Source organism: Amblyomma mixtum, chromosome 3 (genome assembly GCF_055824585.1).
Source record: "Amblyomma mixtum isolate Tamu chromosome 3, ASM5582458v1, whole genome shotgun sequence".
Taxonomy (NCBI): Eukaryota; Metazoa; Arthropoda; class Arachnida; order Ixodida; family Ixodidae; genus Amblyomma; species Amblyomma mixtum.
Genome location: NC_143014.1, coordinates 134,590,034 through 134,615,493, shown reverse-complemented (window position 1 = coordinate 134,615,493; position 25,460 = coordinate 134,590,034). Strand labels below are relative to the sequence as shown.

General features: G+C 52.3%; 1 protein-coding gene across 2 annotated transcripts in view; it reads left to right on the top strand.

The window, feature by feature from the left end:
- LOC149352002 (Ig-like and fibronectin type-III domain-containing protein 2) overlaps positions 1–25,460 on the top strand; it is a 197,760-nt gene that overhangs the window by 21,085 nt on the left and 151,215 nt on the right. The window contains exon 1 of one of the 2 annotated variants that reach the window (XM_089581243.1): positions 17,641–17,659. The exons of the other annotated variant lie outside the window; for it this stretch is intronic. The gene's annotated coding sequence lies outside the window, so the exon portion shown is untranslated. Of the gene's footprint in view, positions 1–17,640; positions 17,660–25,460 lie in introns of those variants that run through there. 2 annotated transcript variants of the gene reach the window in all.

The following is a 25,460-nucleotide window of genomic DNA, read 5'->3' as shown; positions in this document are numbered from 1 at the left end:
GACCATGAACTCAAGGGCACAAGTGGCGCGTTCCTTGTCGGATTTCAGTATTAATTATTTTCGAAGGGCGTGAATCACTATAGCAGGAGGTTATAGTGCATGTCAGCCGAGCGGGGCTCCAGAAACGAAAGCGTACCAGGGCACCCTGCACAGACACGAGTGCGCAGAGGCAGAACCTCTCGGCCACATCTATAGCGAGACCGTGCTGCATGGTAAAACGAGTCGCATTTATATGCAAACAAGCTCCGCTTCGGGCTTCTTTGCGCCGCCTTGCTAGTCGTTTGGTCGCCGCGAGACAATGTGAGGTCGCGCTATGGTAGATTGCGCGCAGCTGCTCGAGCGTAATAGGGCCGGCCACGGTGCGCCAGCACTCGGGACCGTTGTGCGCCACAAATAGATTCTTCCAAGGCGTGCCCTTATGCGTGATGACTTGTCGTTGTCCGCCCTATATGGGCGATGGAGGCAACGAGCACGATGTGCTTGCGGGGACCTTGCCTGGTTGTCTCTTTTCACAATAACGCGAGCGGCCCACGAGCCGCATGCCGTAGCCACCTTTCGGCCTTGCGCTGTCGCTACGCGCGGTTGGACGGATAGCGCTTGAAACGCCTGAACTTCCCGATCTCTCGCAGCTGTATTAGCATTTCTGCGGAGGATGGAAGCGTCTTGATCTCTCATGAGCCTGCACGCGGTTGACACGACAAACGATGGTGCGCTGGTATGCGGTTTCACTTTCGGCGGGGGATCGTTCTCTCGCGTCGTTTCTGCTGCTTGGCGCTACTTTCGTTCTGCCTTTCCTTCTTCTGCGCTTACAGCCTTATACCGTTCTCCTTTCGATTCGCGTCCTCAGTGTTGGTCCATGCATATCGCGCTCTATCACGCAGGGGCAGCGCCTTAGCCACATTAATTCCAATTAAGGGTGGCTTCAAGACGCTAGACCTAAAAACAGCCCTCGCGGCGTTCGAGTCACTCTGCCTTTGTATTCAAAACGTCGGCTCCATTACTTCACCGGGACGCGGCAAGGACTAGTTGCGCATGCTGTAGCTGCGCTCGGGTTCAATTTGAGCGGGCTCATCGCTCTCGCTGCTCACAAAATGGTTGCATGCGCTTGACCTTGGGATGTGTTGTGCGCGCTTGCCGGTTGATTAGGCTCGTTTGTCTCCCGGCATCTGAATTTTCTCACCCTTGCGCGCACTGGCGGTCTTGCGTGCCGAACGCGCAATCAAGAGACCGCAGTTCTGCCATCCATATTAACGAGCGGTGATTAAAAACACCGCCGTCGCATGGTGACAGCTATTGTAACGTTGGTAATGACACTGAGATTGCACGAACTCGTCAAGCCGCAGGCTGTACGTACTTCTTCACACTGTTTAACACGTGCTGCAGTCGCCTCAAACTGATGCTAGAATTCTTTTAAATGTGCCAAAGGTTCTTTTCTTTTTCTCTGTGCTCGAGCGTAAACGTCAGGCTTCTAGCTTCACTCCGGGCATCTGGAAGAGAAAAAAAACGGAGCTGTGTAAAATTAATTCTGGAGCTTACACAAGTCGATAAGTGTTTTTACGCATGATTCACAGAGCATGTTCGAGTCATAAGTATAAGCTATGAATTGCTGGTCGGAAAGACGGGCGTAGTTCATCATCAACGACGACGGGTTTCCGTATGGTTACGCCGAGGTAGCCAAGGCTGTGCCAGGCGGCAGAAGTGGACAGCAATTACCGGGTATGGAAGCACCCTTTGACCTTCGGATGTATGCTTAACGCGTGTTTACGCTCCGTCAAATCGCTATGTTCTTCGTCCCGTCCCATTAAAAGTAGGCGAGCCAGCCGTCTAACTTGGCAATGATCTCCACTCCTCGTTAACGCCTTTCGATGCCATTTTCTCCCACAACCTTGGGACATCGTCGAATGCTGCAACGCCTGGTCACTCTGTCGCCTGTGGAGAGAAGAGTCATAAAAGCCCTTTTTGCTGAGAGGAAGAGCGCTTCGAATCTCTGTGCTGTACTCTGAACAATTAACCACCCCTTGCAAGCCCCAGTACGCGCTCGGCTCGTTGCGTTCCCGTCTCGCGCAGTGCTGCGTGCCAATACGCAACTTTCGCGACTTGGGCCGCGTTGGGCCGTCGCGCAGCAACCCCGCCGTGGCAGGTCGCGCCTTAGTTCGCGTCCAGCGCAGCATTCGGCGACGGTGCAACCACAGAGAGGCCGAGCGCGCAAAGCACGTGGCAAATGGACGTCTCTCGCGTTTGGCACGAGAACGACGCAGCTGGACGGTGACGACTGCGCGCCCGTGCACGTGAGGTGCGCGCAGATTTGCGAAGGCGTTTTGGAGGAAAACAGCAGCCTCCCCGCTCGACGCGCGTCATGCAAGAGGACAGCCGTAAGCCCCGTTGTCAGCTGGGCGCCGGTGCGTGCCAGGCACCATGTTTTCGCACTTTAACGTCCCCCCCCCCCCCCCCCCTCCCTTGACGACATCCGACAGAGGCGTTCGCAACGAACGAGTCGACTGGACGCAACACCGCTTCCGAAGCTCCAGTGGAAGCTCTGTTTACGTACGAATTGTAACGCTGGAACGCCACCCGCGAAGTTCCTTTGTTTGCCTATCGAATGGAGTTTGAAATGACCTGATGAAGTCTTTCTGCCACAAACATTCGGTCGCAAGCACTACACTGCAGCGTTTGGGAGAGCGGAAACGCGTTTATTTCTTTGTTCCCTCGTCTCAAAACAAAACGAGTGAGTTCGAGCTGGTACAGCCGCATTGGGAAACATCACGCTCAGTGTGCAAAACCGTTAATTAGAATTTGTTCCTAGAAGGTTGCTTCTCTTTTTAAATAGAAAGATAAAAGTAATAACTCTACTCCTTTCCATGAAAAAAGTTCAAAGCGCCGCTACAGTGTATGAGTGCGCTATTTCAATATAGTGTGCATTTTCCTGGCCACGGCGATTCACAGGCGCCCACAGTTGAATTACGGGTATCATGCCATTGTTTCATGCCGCATTTTTGAAACGAAACCTTGGAAATTGAAGTCGATATCAGCAAATGATCAGACAGTGCACCAGCGTCAATCGGGATAGGCTCTCACAGGAATAAGTTCAGGTTATCTCTCACAAGACGAGGCCATATCGGAAGTGCAAGGCGAACGACTAAGCTTCAGCTTCAACCAAGCCCTGGTGCAGCCAGACTTGCTGCGTCATGCGCTTTCTGTCTTAAAACCCCAGCTATTGCTTGAGCGCGTAATATTTGGAAGAAGCTTTAATTGGGGCTAAACATACTGCCCAACGAATTCGTGTGAGTGGCTCGCAAGGAACGTTTTACGCACAGATGTTAAGACCAGGCAGCAAGCTGGACTATGACCTGTTGAGAACAGCCGCACAAGCACACTGAGAGGAGATATGGCACGCAATGGCTGGATTATTCCCACCCAAACGTACACCCCTAAAGAAAGCCGAGCGCCAGGCCGGGGGACGCTTGTACCCTTTTGTACCGGTGGGTGCCCGGCGGTGGGTTTCGAACCACCCACCTCCCGCAGCCGAGACGGGCGCTCAGCCCACTAGGCCACGACTGCGGTTGCTTCAACTTAAGCTGGTGTATTTACCGACACGGTCAGCACAACATAGTGACGCGGTTCGCGGATCCTGCCATTTAGGTGCTAGTCCAACAAAAAAGAGCTGCGACCTGCTCCTGTAGAAGTACTAGAAGTACTTTGGTTTTGGGCTATTCGGTTCGTAGGCATGTCCTTCTTTTGTGGCTGCGAACGTTTGCTAGCAAGAACTTAGTCGGGGACGTAGCATTTCGCACTTGCCAGCGCGGCGGCTTCCGCCGAGCTTCCTTGCAAACGCGCGCGGTACAAATCGCAAGGCCCTGCTTCACTACTGGGCGGCCAGTTGGCAGAATTTGCGCGGCGTGTGAACTCTGACGCTCTATCGAAGCCTCGGTGCCCTGCACATTACCGTGCGTCCCCATGGTATACATCTTCCCAATAATCGCGAAGATTTCTCGCAGATGGAAGCGCAATCGAGCGACTCACAGTCGCATCGGCGCGAAGCGCACCGTTCCCACGCGGAAGGGGCGAAGAAAAACACACCGGCGACATCGTCGCGCAACTCTTCTCCGAGAAACGAATCATGCGAAGCGATTATTGAAGAAGTAAATAGAAAGAAAAAGCGGAGAGGATGAGGGCAGCGTGGGAGGAAGCGTCCGAACGGAGGAGGCCGAGAATCGGTACGGATCAGCACGAGCGCTGCCGCGTGCCATTTGGCAGCTCCTCGTTCCGCGAGCTTGTTTTTGTTTCCCCGTGTGCCGGTGCCAAAGGGCGTATTGGGTCTCCGACGTGCATCTGCGGTGTCTGCGAGGCACCACGCGGGAAGTAAGTTATAAAAGCAACCATCGCCTCGGATGACGATATCGCAATCCTGTTCATAAGGTCGCCGCCGCGGAATCAATAAAGAGAGCGAGGGGCATTCTTGGCGTCGACGCCAACTTGTTTCGCGGGAGATTATTGAGCAGGGGCCCGCTGCGGCGCCCGGGTGTCTCTAGGTTTTTCCTTTGCGCGGCCTTGCCTGGCACGTGAGCGTTGCTTCGCTTTAGGACCCATTACAGGGGCGCGTTCTCGTGGCAAAATCTGCCTAATGAGCGAGTTCCCTTTTGCGGAAAGTTGCAGAGGGAAGTTGCCCGAAACCCGCGTCCAAGGGGGCGTCGCGAACAGATTCCCGATTTGGATGGCTCGCAAAAGGGCCACGTTCTATACGTCCTTTGCCTTACTAGCGACCCGTCAGTGACGGAAACTTCACTCGATACTGCAATCTCCGAGAGACAGGCTGTTGGACGTCGCTGCGCACCACCTCCTCTGTTGCTAAGACTCTGCGCTCTGTCTTTTGCGGTTTCAGCATGACCTTGCAGTGTTAGGCCGCTTCTCCCTACGCCTGTCCTAACAGCGTTCTGCAAGTGTGTCGTCCTCGCCGTTTGCGCAGTATATATTTCACTTGGGCGGGGGACCACCTTAAGACCAACGAATGCTCTGCAGGTAAATGCACGATCCTGCTCGCATCAACCACAATTAAAGGCGCTCTTTGAACTGATTAAGTGCAAGCGCGAACAACGTACTCGCAAAGCATGCTGGTTGTCGTCATAAGCCAGATATCCGAACTTTATTTGAATTCCCGCGTGACCGAATACCACCTGCGCTGTACGCGAGAATCGCAAGGTTTCGGGGAGCATGTGATGAAAGTGTGCTGACAGAAAAAAAAAAAAAGCTCGAGCCCTGCACACGTCGCGGATTCGCGCCTCTGGTGGTCAACAGTTTGGCGTCATCACGCAACATTATTCGTGTGCGCATAGATCGCGAATGCAGAAGGGGGCGTTTCGAAAGGAATTCGCCGTTGGTCAAAACAGAAAAGAAAAGAAAAGGTGCCACGCGCTGGCCCCCTATTTCCGATTCCGCCGCGGCAGATGAGCCTTCGGCTCACGCAACTCTCTCGATCCGCGCTGTCACGCGACATCGCCTATGTCAACAGTCCTTGGCGAGGGAAATTCCTGCCGAGGCTGGCATGCACCGGCTGTCGGAATCGCTGGGGCTGGTCGAGCGGCCCCGGAAGCCCCGCCTCTTCTCTTCTTTTCTCCGAAACCTTGCGCAAAGTGTCCTTCCTGTTGTTCGGCGATGAGCCGTCCGTGCAGCATCTGCTTGTTTTACGCGTCGCCTAAACTTCTGATGAGGAGCCGACAGGCATGTGAATAGGCGACTGGTGGGACCGTCCACGAATAGAAACGGAGCCGAAATCGCGGCTTTTCAATCATTCATGCAGCGAAGCCTTGCGGTAGAGAACGTGACGGAATGAAACGTGAAGTGCAGTGACGTCATTGCTAATTTCCCAATGATTCCTTGAGCGCATCGGTTGCGTTGTAGCGATGTTTTGCTGCATTTCCTTCGATAACTTACGAAGTCATACAGTTGCGCGTTGTTTTCAAGCGTCTTCCATTGACAACAGCAAAAGGGGATACAGTGCACCTTTTACGGCTATTACTTTTACGGCAGTAATCGCCTTATTCAAGCGACGTTGCTTACAGCTGAAGCTGTACGACTTACGCTAGTGTTGAGTGTATGCAGGTGAATGTATGCGGGACGCCAGTACGCACACACAAAAAAAATATTATATCTGCAAATTGGTTGAAGTGTCGGCAGGTGTGAGGGGACTTGTATTGCACCACTCTCTGATATCGTTGCTGAAAGCGAGGGCGCTACGAAGAAAAGCCTTTCAAGTGTTCACTTTCAATCATCCAAAGCGTCCAGTTTTGTCAATGGTGCCGTAAGCAACTCTTTTGTCAATGGTGCCGTAAGTAACTCTATAGAGCCCGCACTGAATTGGTCGCTCCGCGCTGCCTTGAATGGGTCCCTTATCGCGGAAACTTTTATTATCTGTTCCCCGGGCTCTTACTCTCTCCACTGCCGCCATGACGCGAACAAGCTCCATTGGGGCTTTCGCAGTTATCAAGCAACCACGATAGCAAGCTGGGAGGTAATTACCACTTAGTTGTAAAGCCGGCTTCACCTCAGTGTTGCAAGCCCTACTAAAGCGGGAACTGCAAATTTTAAATATGTCTGTTGGTACCAGTGACATCACCGCGTGCACTTTTCAAGCTCTATAGCATGCGTGTTCAGCACTTCCTCCTCGTTTTACTGATAGGCAGGAGTGCCGCTATTAGGCAGAAGTGGAGACGTGTGTGGAAGCCAACTTAACGAATTACTGAAGAGGTCCATAGCCGATGCCCAGGGTGCGAATCAGGAACGAAGAACAGATTCCATCATACACCGTGATCACACGTCGGCGAAATGCCGGATTCAACTGCTGTGGAAATGAACTCCTGCCGATTTCCCCCTGAAGCTCGTGTATTCTACTGAAACTATGTTCTTCTTTTCCGTGCACTACATTTGCCTCTTCTTCAAACCTCACCGCGACAACATGGATAACCCGTACTCCAATGCATACGCGGTCATGCATATACAGTGTGTACACTTTCAAAGGCATTGGTGGGCTTCTTTGTTATCCAGCTGAGCTCGGCATTATGAGTTGACGCCAAAGTGTTGCCACAAAATGCGAGCATGAAATTGGGCAAAAATGCGGCATGCAAACGCTGGAATGCATTGGCGAATTAAAAGAAGACGAAGCATTCAGAAGTAAACAGAGAAGTTTGGTGCGGGGACAGGCAGTTGTCGGTCGTCATTGCGGCGCCACGTCCATCCTGTCATCTCCGTGACGCCCCCTTTGGATGCGAGAGGTGCCGAGCGAGCCGGGCCACCGCTCCGATGCGCCGGCAGTGCCGTACATCATCTCGCGTGCGCTATGCGGCGACGTCCGATGCGCCCCTTTCACTTCCTGGTGACGGCGGCCCCGATTTCCGCCGCGGCGTCGAAGAGGCGATAGCTTTCGCTGCATTGCCGGCCGCGACACCCTCGTCAAACGCATGCGGCGGCACGCGCATACCGAAAGTCGCGTGACCCACTAATTTTACGCCCCACCGCGGGCTACGAGAGGGCGCCGCCGACTCTCCTCCTCGCGTCGTGGCTCCGTCGCGATGTGTGGTTGCGGCCGGCGCGCCAGTGTGACCCAACCACTCCCTCGCCGAGGGAAGGCCAGCTGTCGCCTTGCCACAGGCAGTGAGTGGTTCGGTTTTCGCGCGCGTCCGTGTCACATTTATGCCCGCTGCAGGCGGATATTTAGGGCGCGACTGGGCGCAAGAACCGGGCTTCCGCGATGTACGAGCGTTTAAGCGCGCACCTGAGCGCAGCCTCGCGTCCGATTGGCAGAAAGTGTTCCAAACTCACTCGTAGCAAACCTTTTCCTCGGGGTTCAACGAACGCACGCCCATCTAGTGTTGTGGAGGTTCAAGGAGCGCGACAGGTATAGAAATGAGGGCGATCCAGTGTCGGCGGCCGAGGCTAATTTCGAAGCGGCAAAAGTGAAAGGGAGAAAAGACTCGTCTTGATCATTTTTAAACCACTATTCCCCCGTATCCCTTCGTCTCTCACTAATTTCCGTCTCTCTTTCTTCTGTTTCGAGCGGTCGTTTTGTGTTCAATGAACGAATGATATACCCCTTCCCCCTAACGAAATAAAGCTTTAGAAATCGGTTAAATCTTCGGAACCAAATGCGCGGACACAAGGCCCAAGTCTGCAAGCACGTCCAAAGTTTCTGGGCCTTGGGTTGATTGTTTCAGCTGCCGGCACGGCGCGAGCATGCTTCCCGCTGCGCACGGGCGCACTGCAGGCTGGCCGCCAACGGATCGGCGGCCAGGAAGGCCCCCTCGAAAGGGCGAGCGAAGCAGAACGCGCGAGACGAAAATTTGTTTTCCCTCACGTTGTATATTTTCAGTCCCGTTCTGCCTTGCTTCCATCCGCGTGCAGGGCACTGTTCTAGCTACAAGGTGCAGGGCGCCCCTTATTTCCGTCCTCATGCTTTTTCTGGTGTGTTCAGAATCGGGCGCGTGCTGCCAGCGTGCGCAACAGTTGGTTTTTCCAGCGTCCCTCATAGCCTGATACGGTTTGGGACGTGAAACCCCATAAACCGTAAAAAAAAAAAAAGGTTGGTTGTTCTTTTCTTTTCGGCTGGACATGTCTTCGGCGTAAAAAGGAGATTTTAGCCCTACTCCGACAGTTGTTTTTTTTTTTTTTTTTTTCACCCTCGTGGTACTCCGTTGCAGCTGCAAGAGCCGCAGGTCGAACGGAATTTATTAAGCCGCGCTCTAGTTATTTAGCTCAGGTTCCGTTCCGTGTTCTCGAACGACACGCATAATTGGCCCCGGTGGCATGTAAAATGCTAAAACATGCGTGTATCAGGAATTTTACTCCGATATTTATAACACCCAAACTGAGTAATTAAGCTCTTACAAAAGTACTACTGCTGGTAACGCCACCACGCATGGCATCTTTTCTTAGCACATTGTTAAAGAGCATCAAGAGCGGTCCCTGATGATGTAGAGCGCAGCCAGTGTTCGAAACCAGCATTTTGCACCATAATTCACGCACTGGACCCGCGGTCTGAGAGTGTGTTCGGTGGCACGTTTGCGGCCGCTGAGCTGATGCGTTGCAAACCTCTGGCGGTTGTGTTATTTGCTCACGGAAAATGCAACTCTGGTTCATTCATTCATTCATTCATTCATTCATTCATTCATTCATTCATTCATTCATTCATTCATTCATTCATTCATTCATTCATTCATTTTATGAACTGTTGACAACTTTATTTCAGACATCGCACTTCCGCGGCTCATGCCGTTAAGGATAGGAGAAGGAATGAATCACAAATCTGTAAAAAATTATGGCGCATCCGCTTAGGAGAGAGCCATGTGATGCGCTCTGAGGCTGCGCGTTTTTTGCGGTGTGACAGAATGAATGGTCGGCAATGGGCTTCACGTTGGCCATTGCTTACTGTTCTTCTATGAGGAGTTCCTCATGGAGCAGTCGGCGCTTGTAGTCGCGACTTGCCTTTCTCTTGTGTTCCTGTGTGAACCAGAAGCCAACTGATATCGAGTGAATGTTTGCAATAAGGCACCAGGGCAGTATTGTTCATTTTCCTTTGTCCATTTCGAGTCCGTCTGGTCCTTTCTCATTGGTCACTCGGATATGCCCGCGGCTTTCAAGTGTCCGTAGCAAGTGACGCGGCCATTGGGTAGAAGGTGACCGGACCTCACCATTGGCCGCATATGGCTGCCATATGCAGCCAGTGGTGAGGTCCGGTCGCCAGTCACCCAATGGTCGGCTCTGCTCTACGGACAATTGAATGCCACGGGCATATCCGAGCGACCAATGAGGGAGGACCAGACGGACTCGAAATGGACAAAGGAAAATGGGCAGCTCACAGAATACGGCCCCAGAAGATCCACCAAGAAAGCCACGTCATCGAAGAAATCGGCACCACACAGTAAACCCGTAGTGTATACTCGAGACGAACGCTATACAAGAACCACTCACACACACTCCTCGCGGAGGCGCCGACAGCTTGTAAAAATGAAACTACGGCACTAAAACACGGAATCAGGCACAGTTCGTCCTTGCCGGCAGTGTGCTCTAGCAAAGCACTGACTTATTCTGGTCTAATGCAAATATAGGTTCCCAACAAGCGGAAAATTGAGTTTGAGGGCCGAGGCCCCCTGCAAGATTCCGCAAGCGCGGCGTAGAAAGAGAACGCAATTACGAGTCCCGCTACAAAGAAAAGGGACCGTACATCGCGGAAAGAGCGAGGAGAACAAGAAAAAAACAAACTGATGAAAACGTAATGCGGGACCAGATCCGTTAATTGCATGAAAAGGGGGATCCGCTACTGTGTTTAGAAACCGAGAGCAACTCGGGAGCAGTGCAGCGTGACCCGGTACTCGGTGTGGTTTGTGGGCCAGAGGAAAGGGAGGAGGAGGGATAGGCAAGGAAACAAAGGAGGAAAATGAATAAAGCAAGGGGACCCCGTCAGAAGATCAGCTTGCTCAGAGAAGCGTCCGAAATTGAGGGTAATGTGCCCCGGCGACGAGGCTCGCTTTAAAGCGGAGGTATAGCCACAGCGCATGTTTGTGCACACCCGCCTCAACTTACGCAACGAGCTCGCATTTAAGTGTATAGACAGGCACCGCCACCACAGCCGCCGCCATGCTGTCTTCTTTCGTTGCCGCGGTGTCGCTTGATAATTGGTCTCCGCAGAACAAAAGGACGGCCATTTGTCTTTATGATCGTCCGTGGCGCCCTGTGTGTAAGCGACGACGATTGCCGCCCCATTTACTGAAACTGAAACCGGACTGTAGGCAGTGTATAAGTTTGTATACCGCTCTATACCCAAGGGTGAGGGCGCTTTAGGACTAAATGCTACATTTGACCTGAATGACGTAAGCTCGCGGAGGAGGAGGGGGGGGGGGAGGGGGGGGCACGGCGCACGCCCGTTGCTCTGTGTTAAACGCCAGAGTCTACGCTTGACCCGATGCAAACCTTGGCGTTTTGTTGTTTCGATGCTTAAACATGGCGGTACGAAGATGGCGTCATTCTCCAGTCGCTTTCCGCCCCATGCCCAAAGGTGCATCAGTATGACATCAGGTCTGATTCCTGGCTTCTGGGACAGGTATTAAAATCCAATGCGCGTCGAATACCGGCAACTGCGGTCAAAATTCTGAACAGCGATGGCGACTTCGGAGCGAGTCACTGCTGAGATTTGAAATCACGACTGCTGCCATTGGACTGCCGTGTTTCTGTAGACACCGAGACGAAGGCAGATAATCACGTGCACGCAGGGGCACGCTTCATGCGGGCAGCCATTGCCGGACGGAGGCGACATAGAGGCATGGATCGGAATCTCGGTAACCTTGATCAGGGCCGGTGTGCCTAGCGCCAATCATCCGCGGCACTTTCGTATAGCCGTGGGATCTACCATTTCTCACGATATTTGCGTATCTGCGCTGACGTATGGTTCACTCGGCGTATTGCGTTCGAAGCTGACAAGCGTAAGCGCGCTTCATGTAGCGGTTGCAGCACTGAGCCGCCACTGTCTGTCCTGTACCAACTCGGGGCGATCCATCCTTCCAGAATGCTAATCTGACTTGGCATACAAAATGTCAGATTCACACTGTAGTTTGTACTAGTGAATGATATGTAACGCGGGCTCGACTTCTCCTTCAAACGCAGGTGGTCTTCCAGGTGGTCGTAACGTGCGCCTCCCTTCAAAAGCCAACTTAAAACGTTTCCACATTGCGTCTTTCAAGGTTCCGCTCCTTCTAACGGACGCAGAGCAAGGAATCACTGCAGCTGGCCTCATTGAAGCATACAGGGCTCGTCTTTGGCTCTTGTCACTTGTCAGGCGGTATTGCTCAATTCTTGTCGCTGTACTCAATATTCAATGCATATAGCTGCAAACGAATAACAGCGAATGGAGTGATGGACATAAGTTTACACACAGTGCTTTTTAAGCTGGGCGAAATGCGACACGGTTTGCCTTCTTGGGAGATGTCGGGCATCTCAGTCAGCACTGTGAAAACTTATGTATATTGGCGGCGCGACTCAGGCGAAGGAAATGGCGCTAATTGTTTGGTGAGGCTCAACACTACCACGCACAAAACACACTTTCCACCCGCACCTTCACGATGTTGCGGCGTCAGAAAACGTGATGGGCGTGCTTCCGCAACCGTGTAAAACGATGGCACCGCCAGCTCACCGGTTAACAAACTTCCATCATTTTTTCGCGAAGGAACGCGGTGCAGCATCGTACGACGTAACTTACACCGCCCGTAGGACAGTTCCGCCTATGCTCAATACTTAAAGTGCATGTGGAAAGCCGAGGCGTTCTTACATTTGCTTATTTTCGAAAAACCAGCACGCGTATTTATAGCCAAGTATTCGAACCCACTACTTCGTCAGCCTCTGACGCGTTGCGCTGTGTACGCCATGCAGCGTGCGTATAATGAATGCGACGCCTATACAGAATACCCGGCTGGGAAGAAAACGCAAAGCGAAATTACTCCTCGAGCACGGTGGCATGCGGCGTCGGCGAGTGAATGGCACGACAAAAGCGACGACCGTCACGCATGTCTGCGCTGTAGGCGGCGGTCGCCATGGTACCCCCCTCCCCATCCCCCCTTCCATTCCCCTTCCTTTCTTCATCCGCTTCAGCCAGTGGCGGCGGCCTGTTGCACGTACGGTTGGCTTGACAACTTGGCCAGGGCCGGTTGCTATATCTGGACCACGGGGACAGTGCGGCTGCAGAGCGGGAACGAGAGAGGGAGAGGGAAGGAGGGAGAGGTACAGAATGCGTAGTTCTGTCTCAAAAACGCGTGAATTTGTTGTACAGACGTGTACAACGCGTCAAAAAAGAAAAGAAAGCCTGCATGAGCCCTGGAAACACGGAGACGGCAAGCTGCTATGCGAAGAGGCCTGCCGCGTGGAAGATAGTCTGCAAGAGTTCAGTGTGCCAGACCGATATCGACGTCGCGACTCTTTAGGAATTCTTGGAAGAACCGCACATCCGGACTCGAAGCAAACGAAACAGGATTCGAAATAGCTCTTTTCTGGAGGTGCTTCTCTTAGCGCGCGTAAGTTATAACTGCTGCCACTGCTAAACGTGAGGCTGAAAGTGGAGGAGGGCAGGCGAATAAGCGTCCACTGAACGATGAGAGTTGAATCCACGGAAGCTGCGCCTTTTATAGGCTCGGGTTGCCTAGCCGTGCGTTGTCAAAGCTATGGCTAAGATAAACGCAGTTGACACCCAGCGCGTGTTTGCGCTGTGTCTCATGCCCGAAATTAAAGTTTCGAGTCAAGCGCCGAAAAAAAGAAACAAACAAACCCGCGACCTCCCAGGCTGCGAGAAACCCTCCAAAGTTTCAGGGGAGCAACCGTCGTCGGGATCGGTGTCCCGTCGCCGGAAGCCGCAAGGGCTTTACACATACCACCGGTCGCGCGGCGATTGACCGTTTTCACGGCGGCGGTATGACAGCAAAGTTTCAAGAGGGCCCCCGGGCTCCGTCTCTTCTCGGCCGCGTGCGATGGGGTCCCGTAATGTTTTCTTCGGGCGGGCGTTCACAGCCGCGTGTTGTTGCATCGAGCGACCTCATAAACCGCGACCCCTTTAACCCTGTCCCGCCGTTACGGAGCTCACGACAGTGTAATAATATTTGCGCACGCGCACGAGAAACCGCCGCGCAGAGGTCGAGCGGGAGTCCGGGTGCCTGCGCGCGTACTCTGCCGAGCCGACGTCTTTTGTTCTTGGGGGCGGCTGGCCCCCTTCCATTCTTCCCGAGTGGCGCGCATGCACAATGCGGGAGAGCGCGTGATGCGGCGTCGTGGAGAGCGGAATTTATGGGGAAAACGGTAATCGCTTCCGGCGTGTTCGCGCAGTCAGGTGCGCACGAAGAAAACCACCGGAGGAAACGGCCGGCCAGTGCTGGGCTGCGTGTTCCGTTCCATTCTCCCCTGCGGCTGCGCATGCCACTCGCTCGCCCATACCGCGCCACGCACTAATTTTCTTTCACTTTGGCGTGCGTACACGGGCGTATACACTACACTCGCGCCCGGTGAGTGGCCTATACCAGACTTGAGCATGATATAGTAGTTTGTAGTGACGAGCTGATTGCTCTGGCTGACGTGAACGGAGCGGTCGCACGGAGAGACGGAGGTGCGCAGAAGGTGTTCTAGATACGGGGTAGAAAAGCGCCGTCAAGCAACGCCGTCATCCCAACAAAGGTGCTTTTATGACAGCAGCAACAAAAGAAAAACGAAAGGGATATTTTCGTAGAACTGACAGCAATAGCAACAAAAAGCAAGCACTTTTACCTGTGTTTTTTTTAAACGGTGATATGAACTTAGTGGAATCGTTGCTTATGAACTGAAATGTCAGGGAGAGCTCGCACCTGGTACATACCAAGCTGACACCAAAGCAGGCCGTAATCTTGACCGTCGAAGAGTCGTGGTTAATAAAGGGTTTGTCATTTCATTCAACGCAGGTTATCACAGCAAATTGCTTACAATGTCATTTAAGACGTGTTAGGTTACCAGTAAATTAATCAGCATTCACAAGTATGCTTGAGCGAGGCATCTGTCCAACCCGATAACGTATTCCTCAAAACAGTGCTTTGTACAGCTCTTCTTTAATGTTTATTAAGCAAATCTGTATCCAGCAAAATGGAACGCCCTGTGTGCAAACTATAAGAGGCGTATCGCCGGGCGTCTGTCCTCATACAAGATAGTCGGAGCAACCGCATGATGCGCGTCGGAACCGTAGCATGCACTCTATTCACCCAACGATTCGCTCACAGGCCACCGTCTCGTACCCTGTATACCCGGTCTCGTACCCCGACTCGCACCCCGTCTCGAGCCTGCTGTGACAGATGTAGCTTGGCGCCACTTTATTTTACCTTACATTCTGTGTTTGGACGCTTGCCGACAGAGGGACTTAACATGAACAGTGCAAGGTAAGGAATGAAAGCGTCGCGATTACTCTAAGAAAAAAAAAACAGACACACGAAAGGCAAAAATAAAGAGGAAAGTCTCGCGAATGAACTTTCCAACCACACGAGCCCGATCTCAGTCACGACGTCAGGGTCTGACTTGATCACCCCGCGCGCGCGCGCGCTTAGAGTTCTGCCGCGCGTTATTTTCTCGTTCGACACATTGCGAGCTGTATCGATCGATCACGGTTCGCGTATCAAACGTTGCGGGTGCGTGTAGCGCGACTCAGGCGGTCGGCAGCGAAGAAAATAAGGCAAGTAAAAAGAGAGAGAAAAAAATCACCTCGGCGCGAGCCTCTGTGCGTGCGCGCGTCATCCTGTACATAAGGGCCGAAAGGAATCTCACGACTCGACTCGGGGCGTGCGCGCGCACTTAAAAACGGCGGCAGCGCGAGCCTGTAAACACGCGGCCAGGCTCGTAATTCGCCGCTGCCGCGTGTGTGTATACGCACACTGGGACGAGGCGGCATGCGAAGCAGGGCGCGTCTCACTTCATGTACAGCGGCGCATGCGGTCTCCTCCCGCCTCCCTTGAAACAACGAGTGGCAGCGTCACACTTCAGAAAGGAAGCGAGTAGAAGGGTTGGCAGTTTTTTTTTTTTTTTCTGGAAAGCCAGCTCGGATATTTCGACGCGCTTAGTACATGCACTTTGCCACAGGCTAAACAGTTTCGATTGCGCTTAACCGTAGACGTTTGCTTTTTTTTTTTTTGCATAGCCCATTTATTGAGGGTAAGCGCGCGCGAGTAGTCTTCAGAAAACGCTTCGGTGCATATTGATGTTTCCTGCATGAAGAAGTTTTCAGGAAACGCTGCTCATTAGCGCGAATGGCAAAGCCGGTCATCCAGACCCGCGGCTAACTTCTCCACATCGCCTCCGTCTCTTCAGCGACTGCTCGAAGGGATAGGCGCATCCCCTTAACTCCGATGGGAAGGGCGCTGCCTGCAGGGTTGTGCACACGAATATGCCTCTATGAAATTTTGAGGAGGTGATGAGTTTTGACGTTTATAAGAAGGTGCTGCGTCCGCCTTTCAGGTTTTATATTTCTCCGTACAGGTGCGCGAAAGACGTTTTTTTTTCTATTCAAATTTTAACGTTCACGTGGTCTAAAATAATTAGGTGCCCTCCATTACGGCGTCCCTCATAGCCCACGTGCAGCCACGATGCCTTGAACCCTATGAGTGCTTACCATGCACCAATAGGTTTGTCTTATTTTATGCAATAGGTTGGTTCATGCCAAGGTTGGTTCATGGAAGAGGTAGCTGTCACCTGCCACCTGCCATGGTTGGCAGGTGCCAAAGTGGAGCGAGGAAAATCCCCCGGTCTCTACTTGTATGACATGCATGGTCGTTCATAGCAGTTCACAAAAAGGTTCCTTGCTATCGAATTGTCAAAGCTCAAGGCAACTAGTGCCTTCCGAGTTTTGTTGTGCAAGAACTCCGCAATTATTCCTTTGTTTGAAACCGTTGCCCAAATTTGCCAGGAGGCTGGGCTGTGTAAAACACGCCCACACACGCATGCACACACATGCGAGCGTTCAGACGTGCACTCACGCACGCACGCGAACCTCTCGCACGCTCCCCTTGTTGAGCTCCTCGTACAAACAAGAACAGCAGCGAACAGAAGGCGAAAGAAAGGGGCCAAAGATGACTACGTTGACCCGCCCGCATTCCTTGACGCACCATCGCTTTGTTTGCTTATCTTTTCGTGCTTGTTTCGGACACCTCGAGTACGGACAGCGTTTATTCCGACACGGCAACAAACAGGCAAAGGGAAGACCGCTCCGGAGCATTGACTCTTACGTGTTCGCGTTCTCAGTCGATTCCAGAGGAATAAAAGAACGAGGCGCATACACGGGGGCGTTCCGGCGTGCACACCCCCAGCCGCGGCCGATGCAGGCCGCGCACGGCGGACGAAAATTAGCCTCTCGCGCCCCGGCAGACGAAACGACTGCCGAGTGACGCAGACCGGACCGAGGTTCGGGAAGCTGGGGAGACGCGCGCGCTCCCCGAACGAGCCGCGAACCGATTAAGCGCTGATATTCTATCAAGCTGCGTGACTTGAAGGGGAGGAATAAGAAAGAGGGAGGGCAAGGTAGTTGGCTATAAGGGTCAGTTGAATCGAGAGTAGCACCACGCCTGCGGCGTCGTATCAACCGCACATTAGAAGATCCCTGGGGCCCAGTGCGTATATCTACCGCTATCCCCGGGGCGCCCGCGTCCGCAGCATGCATGAAGCCTCGAACGTGTTTCGTCGCTTTCAATTACGCTCGCGTTGCGTCACGCATCGGGGCAGCAGCGTAGCTTCGGCCGAGGGGTAGCAGTCAGCCACCGCTGGGAAGAGAGAGCACTCGGCGCTGCAAGGAGGAAGGGGGTGGGACGCAGGCAGCAGTGGCGGCAGCTCCCGTAGATTCGGCGATCGAGGGTCATTACGGGAAAGCCGATTACACTCTGGCGCTAGTGCGTGCTCCCGTAGCTGGACATCTGTTGTTCCTCGCGTTGCGTGCCCCGGAGTTTGGCGCCGACTGGCGCTTCCCAGCGAGAGAAGCCGTGGCGTGCTCCATCTCAGCTCATGCACTTTGGGTGGCTACGCTGTGTGCGTATGAGTGTTCTGTCTTTCGCATGCCTTTTCTCTGAGTCACCGGCCTTGTTCTTGGGTGCCCAAGAGAATGATGGAGAAAACAACGAAGCGACCACGAATATGGGTGAGCTGACCGAGCGCCTCCGATTTTCGAGTATACCGCTATCACTAAGAGCGTTTTGCGAGCTAGGATTAAGTTAAAGTGCTTATTCGAGCGCGCTAACGTGGGCCAGTTTTGTAAAGTAGACTACATGTTAATCGTTTCCGCTAGATATTGTCACGGGGAGGTCTCTACAAAGAACTGTGCAGCGCTGGGAGGAACTCAACGACCTGGCGCTTGAAGAACACTCATGCACATCCACTCTCAGCGACATCGTCTTCAAGAGCACCGATAAACACTTCATCGTCGACTGGTAACACTATCCCCCGCGGCAAGGTCGCCTTCCTGGCGAGTTCTGGGCGTGCAGTGTAGAGTTGGAATGATAGGACTTGAGGCGGGTCGCATTCACTATTTCGGAAGGCGGTGTAGCATACGGAGACTTCGAATGGGCCGGTGCGATCTCGTAGTTCACGTCGGTCACTGGTCATAATGCACGGTAAGGACCCGTGTAACGGGGCAAAAGAGTTTCGCACAAATCCACACGGTGGGACGGCAGCCAGAGTAGGACGACGGATCTTGGAGAATAGCGGATATCGCGGTGGTGACTGTCGCAGCGGCGTTTTTGGGAACCTTGGGAGGCAGGCAGTCTGCGACGACGAGCAACCTGGCGGGCAGCCTTGGCTTGGGCGATGACATCACGAGCATGAATAGTGATCGAGTCGACGGTGGGCAGTAAGATGTTCATGGGCTGCAGTGGGTCTCGTCCAAAGAGAATACAGAAGGGCAAGTACCCAGTGGTCTCTTGGCGAGATGAGTTATAGGCGAAAATCATAAATTACATGCTAATCCCGGTGATCATCGGAAGCATACATGGAGAGTATGTCTGTCACCGTGGTGTTGAGCCGTTTCGTAAGGCCGTTGGTCTGAGGGTGGTAAGCCGTGACTGATTTGTGCCGAATGGAGTACGATAAAAGAATTTCGTCAACCACTTGGATGAGGAAGCAACAGCCACGGTCGTAGAGCAGTTGACGAGGGCCGCCATCGTGGAGTAGGACGTCGGGCAGAAGGAAGTTAGCAACGTCACTAGCGCAGCTGGCCGAGAGGGCGCGCGTGATCGCGTATCGCGTGCTTGTAATCAGTGGCGTCGGCGATCCGTTTGTTCCCCGAGGCGGACACCGGAAAGGGCCCAAGCGAGTCAAGGCCAACACTAGAAAACAGCTCGGTCGGGATGGCAATCGGGTGCAAGTGTCCGATAGACAGAACCGAGGGTTATTCCAGCGTTGACAGCGCTCGCAAGCGGCCACATGGCGTTGGACGGAGCGGTAGAGGCCAGACCAGAAGAAACGCCAGCGAATGCGGGCGCACGTGCGTGCGACATCAAGATGGCCAGCCGTCGGAGCATCATGGAATTGCTCGAGGATAGCAGAGCGAAGGTGTTCGCGCAGGTGTTCGCGAAGTCCCCACGTTCTTTTCAACTAAGCGGCGCCTACCACTTTGCAGAGCGGTTGGGTAGTGCTGCTGCCGGTTTAGAGCGATGGTGAAGTCTATGTGGCTCGTACTTATATATAGTCAGTGTATATATACTTCTTCATGGTTGTATATACGATAGCTTGCATATACTTGTTATACTTACACGTATTTGTATATACGATAGCAGTGGCTGCAGTTGCTCTGAAGCGCTCGAGCTCTTGTGCGATTCGCTCAGGTATGGCAGTCTTTGTACGAGACACCTATAGCTAAGGCTGTGGAACTTCGGCGGTCAAGATAACTTGGTTTTGCGAGAGACCGCTGAAGAACGCAGAGGTCTCTTGCAAGAAAAAAATGAGGCGAGGAAATTGTTAGAGATGTGCGAACGGGTGGTGCTCTTAAAATGGCCCACAGTGTCTGGACTGACACAACGTGAAAGACGCTGTTGCTACCCGCAGTCGTTCTCTTCACACTCGTACGTATACTGCAAGGGACAAACAAGCGAGAAAAAAAAAGTGATACTTAGTAGAGTGGATACGGAGACAATTTTTCCCCCAGCACGCCGCCTTCGATTAGTCCATTATACAGGTGCACAGGTATACGCGCTGTCGCTGGCATATAATGAGGCGAGACTTGGCAATCCCGTGTTTGCGAAAGTGTCTATCGGACGTTTCTTCTCTCAGTAATCATCGCGCTGTCGTGAACCCGTGGCTGTGCGTACATTGTTGAGCCGGCAGCCATTAGCGGCCATTTGTGTCCATCGAAAGGGGCGCCCGTGGCCTCTTAATTGGGCCTGTCCTAGTGCACAGAGGAGGCCCGCTTTCGCTTTGTCTCGCAGCAGTTATCGACAAACGTGGGAGGGAGGGCGAGCGAAGGGCGGAGGCGTGGCAACAGAACCTAGACTGAAGGTTGCGAGCTCCGTGACTCTGGCACCGCTGGCTGGGTAGGGAAAAAAAAATAATAAAGGCGGAAAACTTTAGTGGCGGAGACGGTGTCGCAAAGGAGCGCGGCGCATATATTTGTCCACGCGAAACAGTTGTCGTGTCTGCGTTTCTTTGTCTCTTTCCGCTTTAGTAAAAGACGAGGAAGGTAGAGGTACTCGCTGGAATTCCCGGTGTCAAGTAGAAGAAAAGCAGAAGAGGCAAAACAAGAGTGGCGAGAGCGAGGGCTTTAAAGGCTTTGGGAAAGGCGGCCGAACGAACAGAAGGGTGCAGCCGCTGGGAGGAAAGCGGGATGTGGCTTGGGCGGCCCGTTACGCGTGAGGGATCCATTCTCGAAATGGGAGGTGCTTTTCTTTTTTTCTCTCTTTCTTTTTCCCCTTTCCTCTGCTTTGTTTCGGATAGTGCGATGGACGGAGAAAGGAACCCGCGGTAGTGCGGCACGCAGTAGATATTTTCGCGCTTGTGTGCCTGCTCTGTCCGCTTCAGTCAAGAAATATTATCCAATCAGAAGGAATTTCTGCAAATGTTTCAGATTTTTGTGAGGAACATGCCAAGATTGCGGAGGAAAAACTTATACGGTCCCAGGAATTTCTGTCGCTTCCTCATAATGTATACATCGTCACTAAACTTTGCTGTCAGGGTCACATTTGTAATTGCTTTGACCGAGTATCGGTATACAGGGTGTTTCACCTAAGACTTTCTGCAATTTTTAAAAATAAGGTATTTGAATTAGATGCGCGCTTTTTCTGGCATAGCATTGTCAGTGGTGTAGTACATCATAATGCAGCTAAGACGTGCTAACTAGCAGGCTTGTTAACCAATATTTAATAGTTAACTTTCAAACTATTACCGTTGGGCTCCTTAATTATTGAGAGGCATGTAGCCCACCGTAAGTAATGTTCATATCCGTTTTTAGAATTTCGAGAACGCGATTATCCTCGGCGCTGTGGCCCAACAAATTTTGGCTATTTCGACGAGTTAAGTTCACTGGAGAGGTTGCTTTGCCTGTAAGCTTCTCAAACCGCATGTATTTTGGCGCGATGTAGGCAAAATTTGTTGGGCCACAGCGCCGAGGATAATCGCGTTCTCAAAATTCTAAAAACGGATATGGACATTACTTACGGTGGGCTGCATGCCTCTCAATAATTAAGGAGCCCAACGGTAATAGTATTAAAGTTAACTATTAAATATTGGTTAACAAGCCTGCTAGTTAGCACGTCTTAGCTGCATTCAGATGTACTGCACCACTGACAATGCTATGCCAGAAAAAGCGCGCATCTAATTCAAATAGCTTATTTTTAAAAATTGCAGAAAGTCTTAGGTGAAACACCCTGTATGTATAATACATGTCATAAGACGTCGCTATACGTAAACAGATCAACAGATTTTAGGCCTTTTAACGCGTTTAAGCTTTTAAAACTGGCAAACGCAAATCCACACCCACTGTAAAACTCCGAGGTGTCCACAGTGAAAACGATCTTTTGCGTTCATTTCAGATGTCTACTCTCTAAAGAGAAAAGCGTAATAAGGAAGTAAGCTGTCTCCTGGCGCACTCTAGAGGATAGCTTACTCTTTTTTTCTCTTTTTTTGATCCCGTGTAGGCATATCCGTGTTTAGAGCGCGGCTGGAAATGGCTCCGCGCGGCTTGTAGCAAAATGTTCAAGGTGTAATGTCGCCGCCATTTGCAACACATAGCCCACACCGACGCCAAACAAGTTTCATGTACTTATGAAGACGCGTAACCGAGGGGGCTACGTACCTCTCAGTGTTCCTGTAGACTATCTGCCTGTTTGCATCGCTGTTTTCGCCTCTATCGGCTCGTCTGCATTGTTTTTACTTGTATAACTACGGGTCAAAGAATTGTCGCAGAAAGAAAAGGCAGAAAATAAGAGCAGTATCTGAGAAGCGGCAAGGGTATTTAGAGATTAGGTGGCGTGTTGTGCCGAGCAGAACACTGAAGCTGAATTCTGAGCGCAACTGCTGTTGTTACCGCGCGCGGTCAAAAGCAATCAAAGGACTCACGTTTTATGATTGATTTTGAGACGCCTTCTACGTACTTCTATTTTCGCTTGCGATTGTAGTCATGAAATTATGCTGATTCCTCTTCATCGTCACCGGAGACAAAGCTTCAAGTTTTACTGCTCGGGCTGAGATAACAACAACCGACACGTGGCGGTGGGTTATGGGGGAGGACAGCGTGAAGAAATAAACTATGCCGGGCATCAAAGAAATAAAATATTGGAATAAATCTCAGAAGAAAAAAGAAGGCGAACAAAGCGTTGCCTTAGGAAAAAAAAAAAAATCGGAAAGATGTGCTGCACTGGGAAATAGAACTTCCGAACGAAGTATACTCCGGCGGGCGCTGTAGTTCACCGCAAATACTGCACAAGGAGGTGCGGCCTCATGGAGTTGTGTGGAGAACACTGCAAACGGTACAGAGTGAACGGTACACTCATCCACACCTGCGCTGATGCCTCGGAGGAATCAGCAAAGGACGTACAACGCAGAACCAAAATGGCTTAGTCACGTCTGTTATGTACGGGCCGTTTGGCATCTGCTAAACTGAGATAAAAATGCCATCCTCTCCGCGGTGTCCTAAACAATTTTACATTGTAGGCCTCGCTGCATTTTGCAGGCTTTTCAACCAGGCGCCGCAAAAAGTGCTCATAAGCTTCGATCTTCACAGAGCGAGTGAACACGTTTGGACCGAAACGCTACAGCGGCAGGCATGTGCATTGTACGGGAAGGTACATATGTGTTTTGCATTTCTGAAACAGCAATAGTAGCAACAACAGTAGTAGTAAACGCCGGCACAGAGGCACTTTCGTCTAACAGGTTATATCGCCTCTGAAACGTGCGGTGGAAATCATTTCAATTCTTCACACAGCCTTCAAACTTTTCGCATACATCGCAGTCTGTCTTTCTCTCTTTCGGCTTCTCGACTCGTGGACCTAGTGTCTACCTAGTACGGCCGCATCGTACGCCTCATAAAGGAGAGCAGCGCGCGCCCACGTGGCGTTCCGCGGGCCTTCCCGTGCAGCACGGAGGGGAAATCCGACCGCACGCGTCTGTGGTCACCGCGCGCGGGCGCGCACGCCGGCGGATAGGAAAACACGTCCTTCAGGTTCGCATCCGCGGCTTCGCAGACCGTGACGGCACGGGTTTGCCTTCGAGGTGAATTACCGCTGCTTTGGCCGCGTACGCAGAGGGAGTCGCACTGAAGGTCCGAACGTGGAGAATAAGAAAAAAACAACAGCATCAACATAAAGAAGGCGGATCGCGCGATGGCGAGATTGCGCGGTGCCAGTGACTTCGCCAGTGCAGTGAAGCACTTCAAGAAATTGATAACAGTGCTGCGAGTACCGACATCGCAGCGTAAAAGAATCATTTGGGCATAAGTGTTCTTGATTCATTCGCGTCGCCAGACAGACGTGTGGCGCATAAAGACCGAGATGTTCACTGACGTGCAATGACTAGTGCAAGCAACGCGCTTTGGTTCCTTGAAGGTAAAGCTTTCTGCAGAATAACGATAAGGCGAGCTAGTTGGTTCACAGTGGCGCTGTCTTTTACTTTGTGCGAAATCTTCGAAGAGATGAGTGAGGTAGTCACAAAAGAAAAAAAAAATGTTCGCAGCTTGAATGAGTATGCAAGGGAGTCGTGCATGCGCTTCACCATTATACTCCTTATGCACGCCAAGGAAAGCACCGAGGGCAACAGACTCATAGGCTTGCAGAACTTTAGATACTCGGGCCTAACTCTGGAAGTAGATAATGCGTGCATACTGAGTCGTAGCTGCTCTTCAGTAAGCAAATAAAAACCCTCGTAGAATGGTCTCTCTTGAGCGGCGCCACCCACTGGAAGTGCTTAGATAGACGATCGTTTACGTAATGAGTGACTTCATTAGCAGAGGCGCAAGTCATCGGGACGACACACAGTGCGTTTCTAGAGGTCGCGATTGTGCGCATAGAGTAATGTATCACGTCATGAGGCGACGTTGTGGATTCCTTTCCAGGCGTCGGCGTTGCAGCCATTGTGGTGCGTGCTCCGAATCACCACGGTCATTGTTGCCGGTGACATGACCCTGGGAGAGCCCCGAGGAACACCTCTCGGAGGCGGCTGCCCGAAAGGTGCCGCTCGTAGATGACCCCCTGAATGGAGAGGCCATGGGATAACAGATGGACGGTCGCGCAGGCCACCGGCCCCGTGCAATGGCGGGCGGCCATCCGAACCTCTTGTGCGGCGCTCGTGCACACACACCCGATTGAGCGCACCGAGTGTAGTAATTGTGAACTTGACCGCAATATTTTATACCGGTCACGGGAGCGCCTGCCTGCACCTTCGTGCGCTGTATATTGTTATGTGACTACTCTTTGCTGTTGGAGACAAAGTTTGGAAGAACGCAGCTAAGCGCAGACCCCACTCTATATACGAGGGTATCTCGCTCGAGGGTGTTACTGTAGTGGACGGCACCGGCAAAAGTTCTTTTTTTTGTTTTCGCCGCGCCCTCTCGCAGTTTATGAACTATAGAAGACTTGAAGCATGCATAGAAGATGCCAAATCACCAAGTGCATAACAAGTACGAAAAGAGGGCGAAATCGTGGTAGGCGTAGTCGCGACTGGCTCTCAGGGAAACGACATGAGAAAAGATCTCTATTGCTTGGAGCTGTGGCAACATTCACGCCTTGTGAAGCGTTCAGAACGACGCGCGAGACAAGGCACTAAACAACGAATATAAATGACCTCCCATAAGTTTCCTCGAAGTCCACACGGCCAGTTTCGAAAGTCGGAGCAAATGAGGAAGTAAGCGCTACTCACAATATACTCCGGGCCACAAAGTCGCTGACGCACCTTCGATATTAATACTTTCTGCGCAGTATTGCCTTTCGACTTTCCCGGAACGGTCAGGGGCTTGCACAGCCCGCTCGGCACGCTCACAAGTTGGCTGCGGACAACGCCGTACAACGTTTTGCATGAGTGAGCAGTTGTGGAAGTCTTCGTATCCCTGCCTGTCTCACGCTGAGAAATCGCCTCTTTCTTCACGCTGATTTTTTCTCCTGGGGAGCCACTCTGTGAGCCTTCGCTCCATGAAGCACGAGGGAAACTCCGCACTCGGCGCATGTGTGCGCCCATAAACTGCACCTTTACGCGCACGCGTTACCTTAAGTGCGGAAACGGTACGTCGCGGCCATGGCCGCCGATGCGCGTGTTACAGGAAGGAGGAGTAGGGGGGGGGGGGGGGGGGGGTCCTGCCAGGACGCTCGAAATGTCTCCGCCGCATCACGTCGGAATAACGTCGTCAGAGCCCATCGTACGATGTAGACCGGCACGACGTCATTCCCAGCCTGCATACGAGGGAAGAGTATACAACGCGTGACGTACCGCACGCTGAAACGGCTCCTGGCGAAGCGGGTGATTCA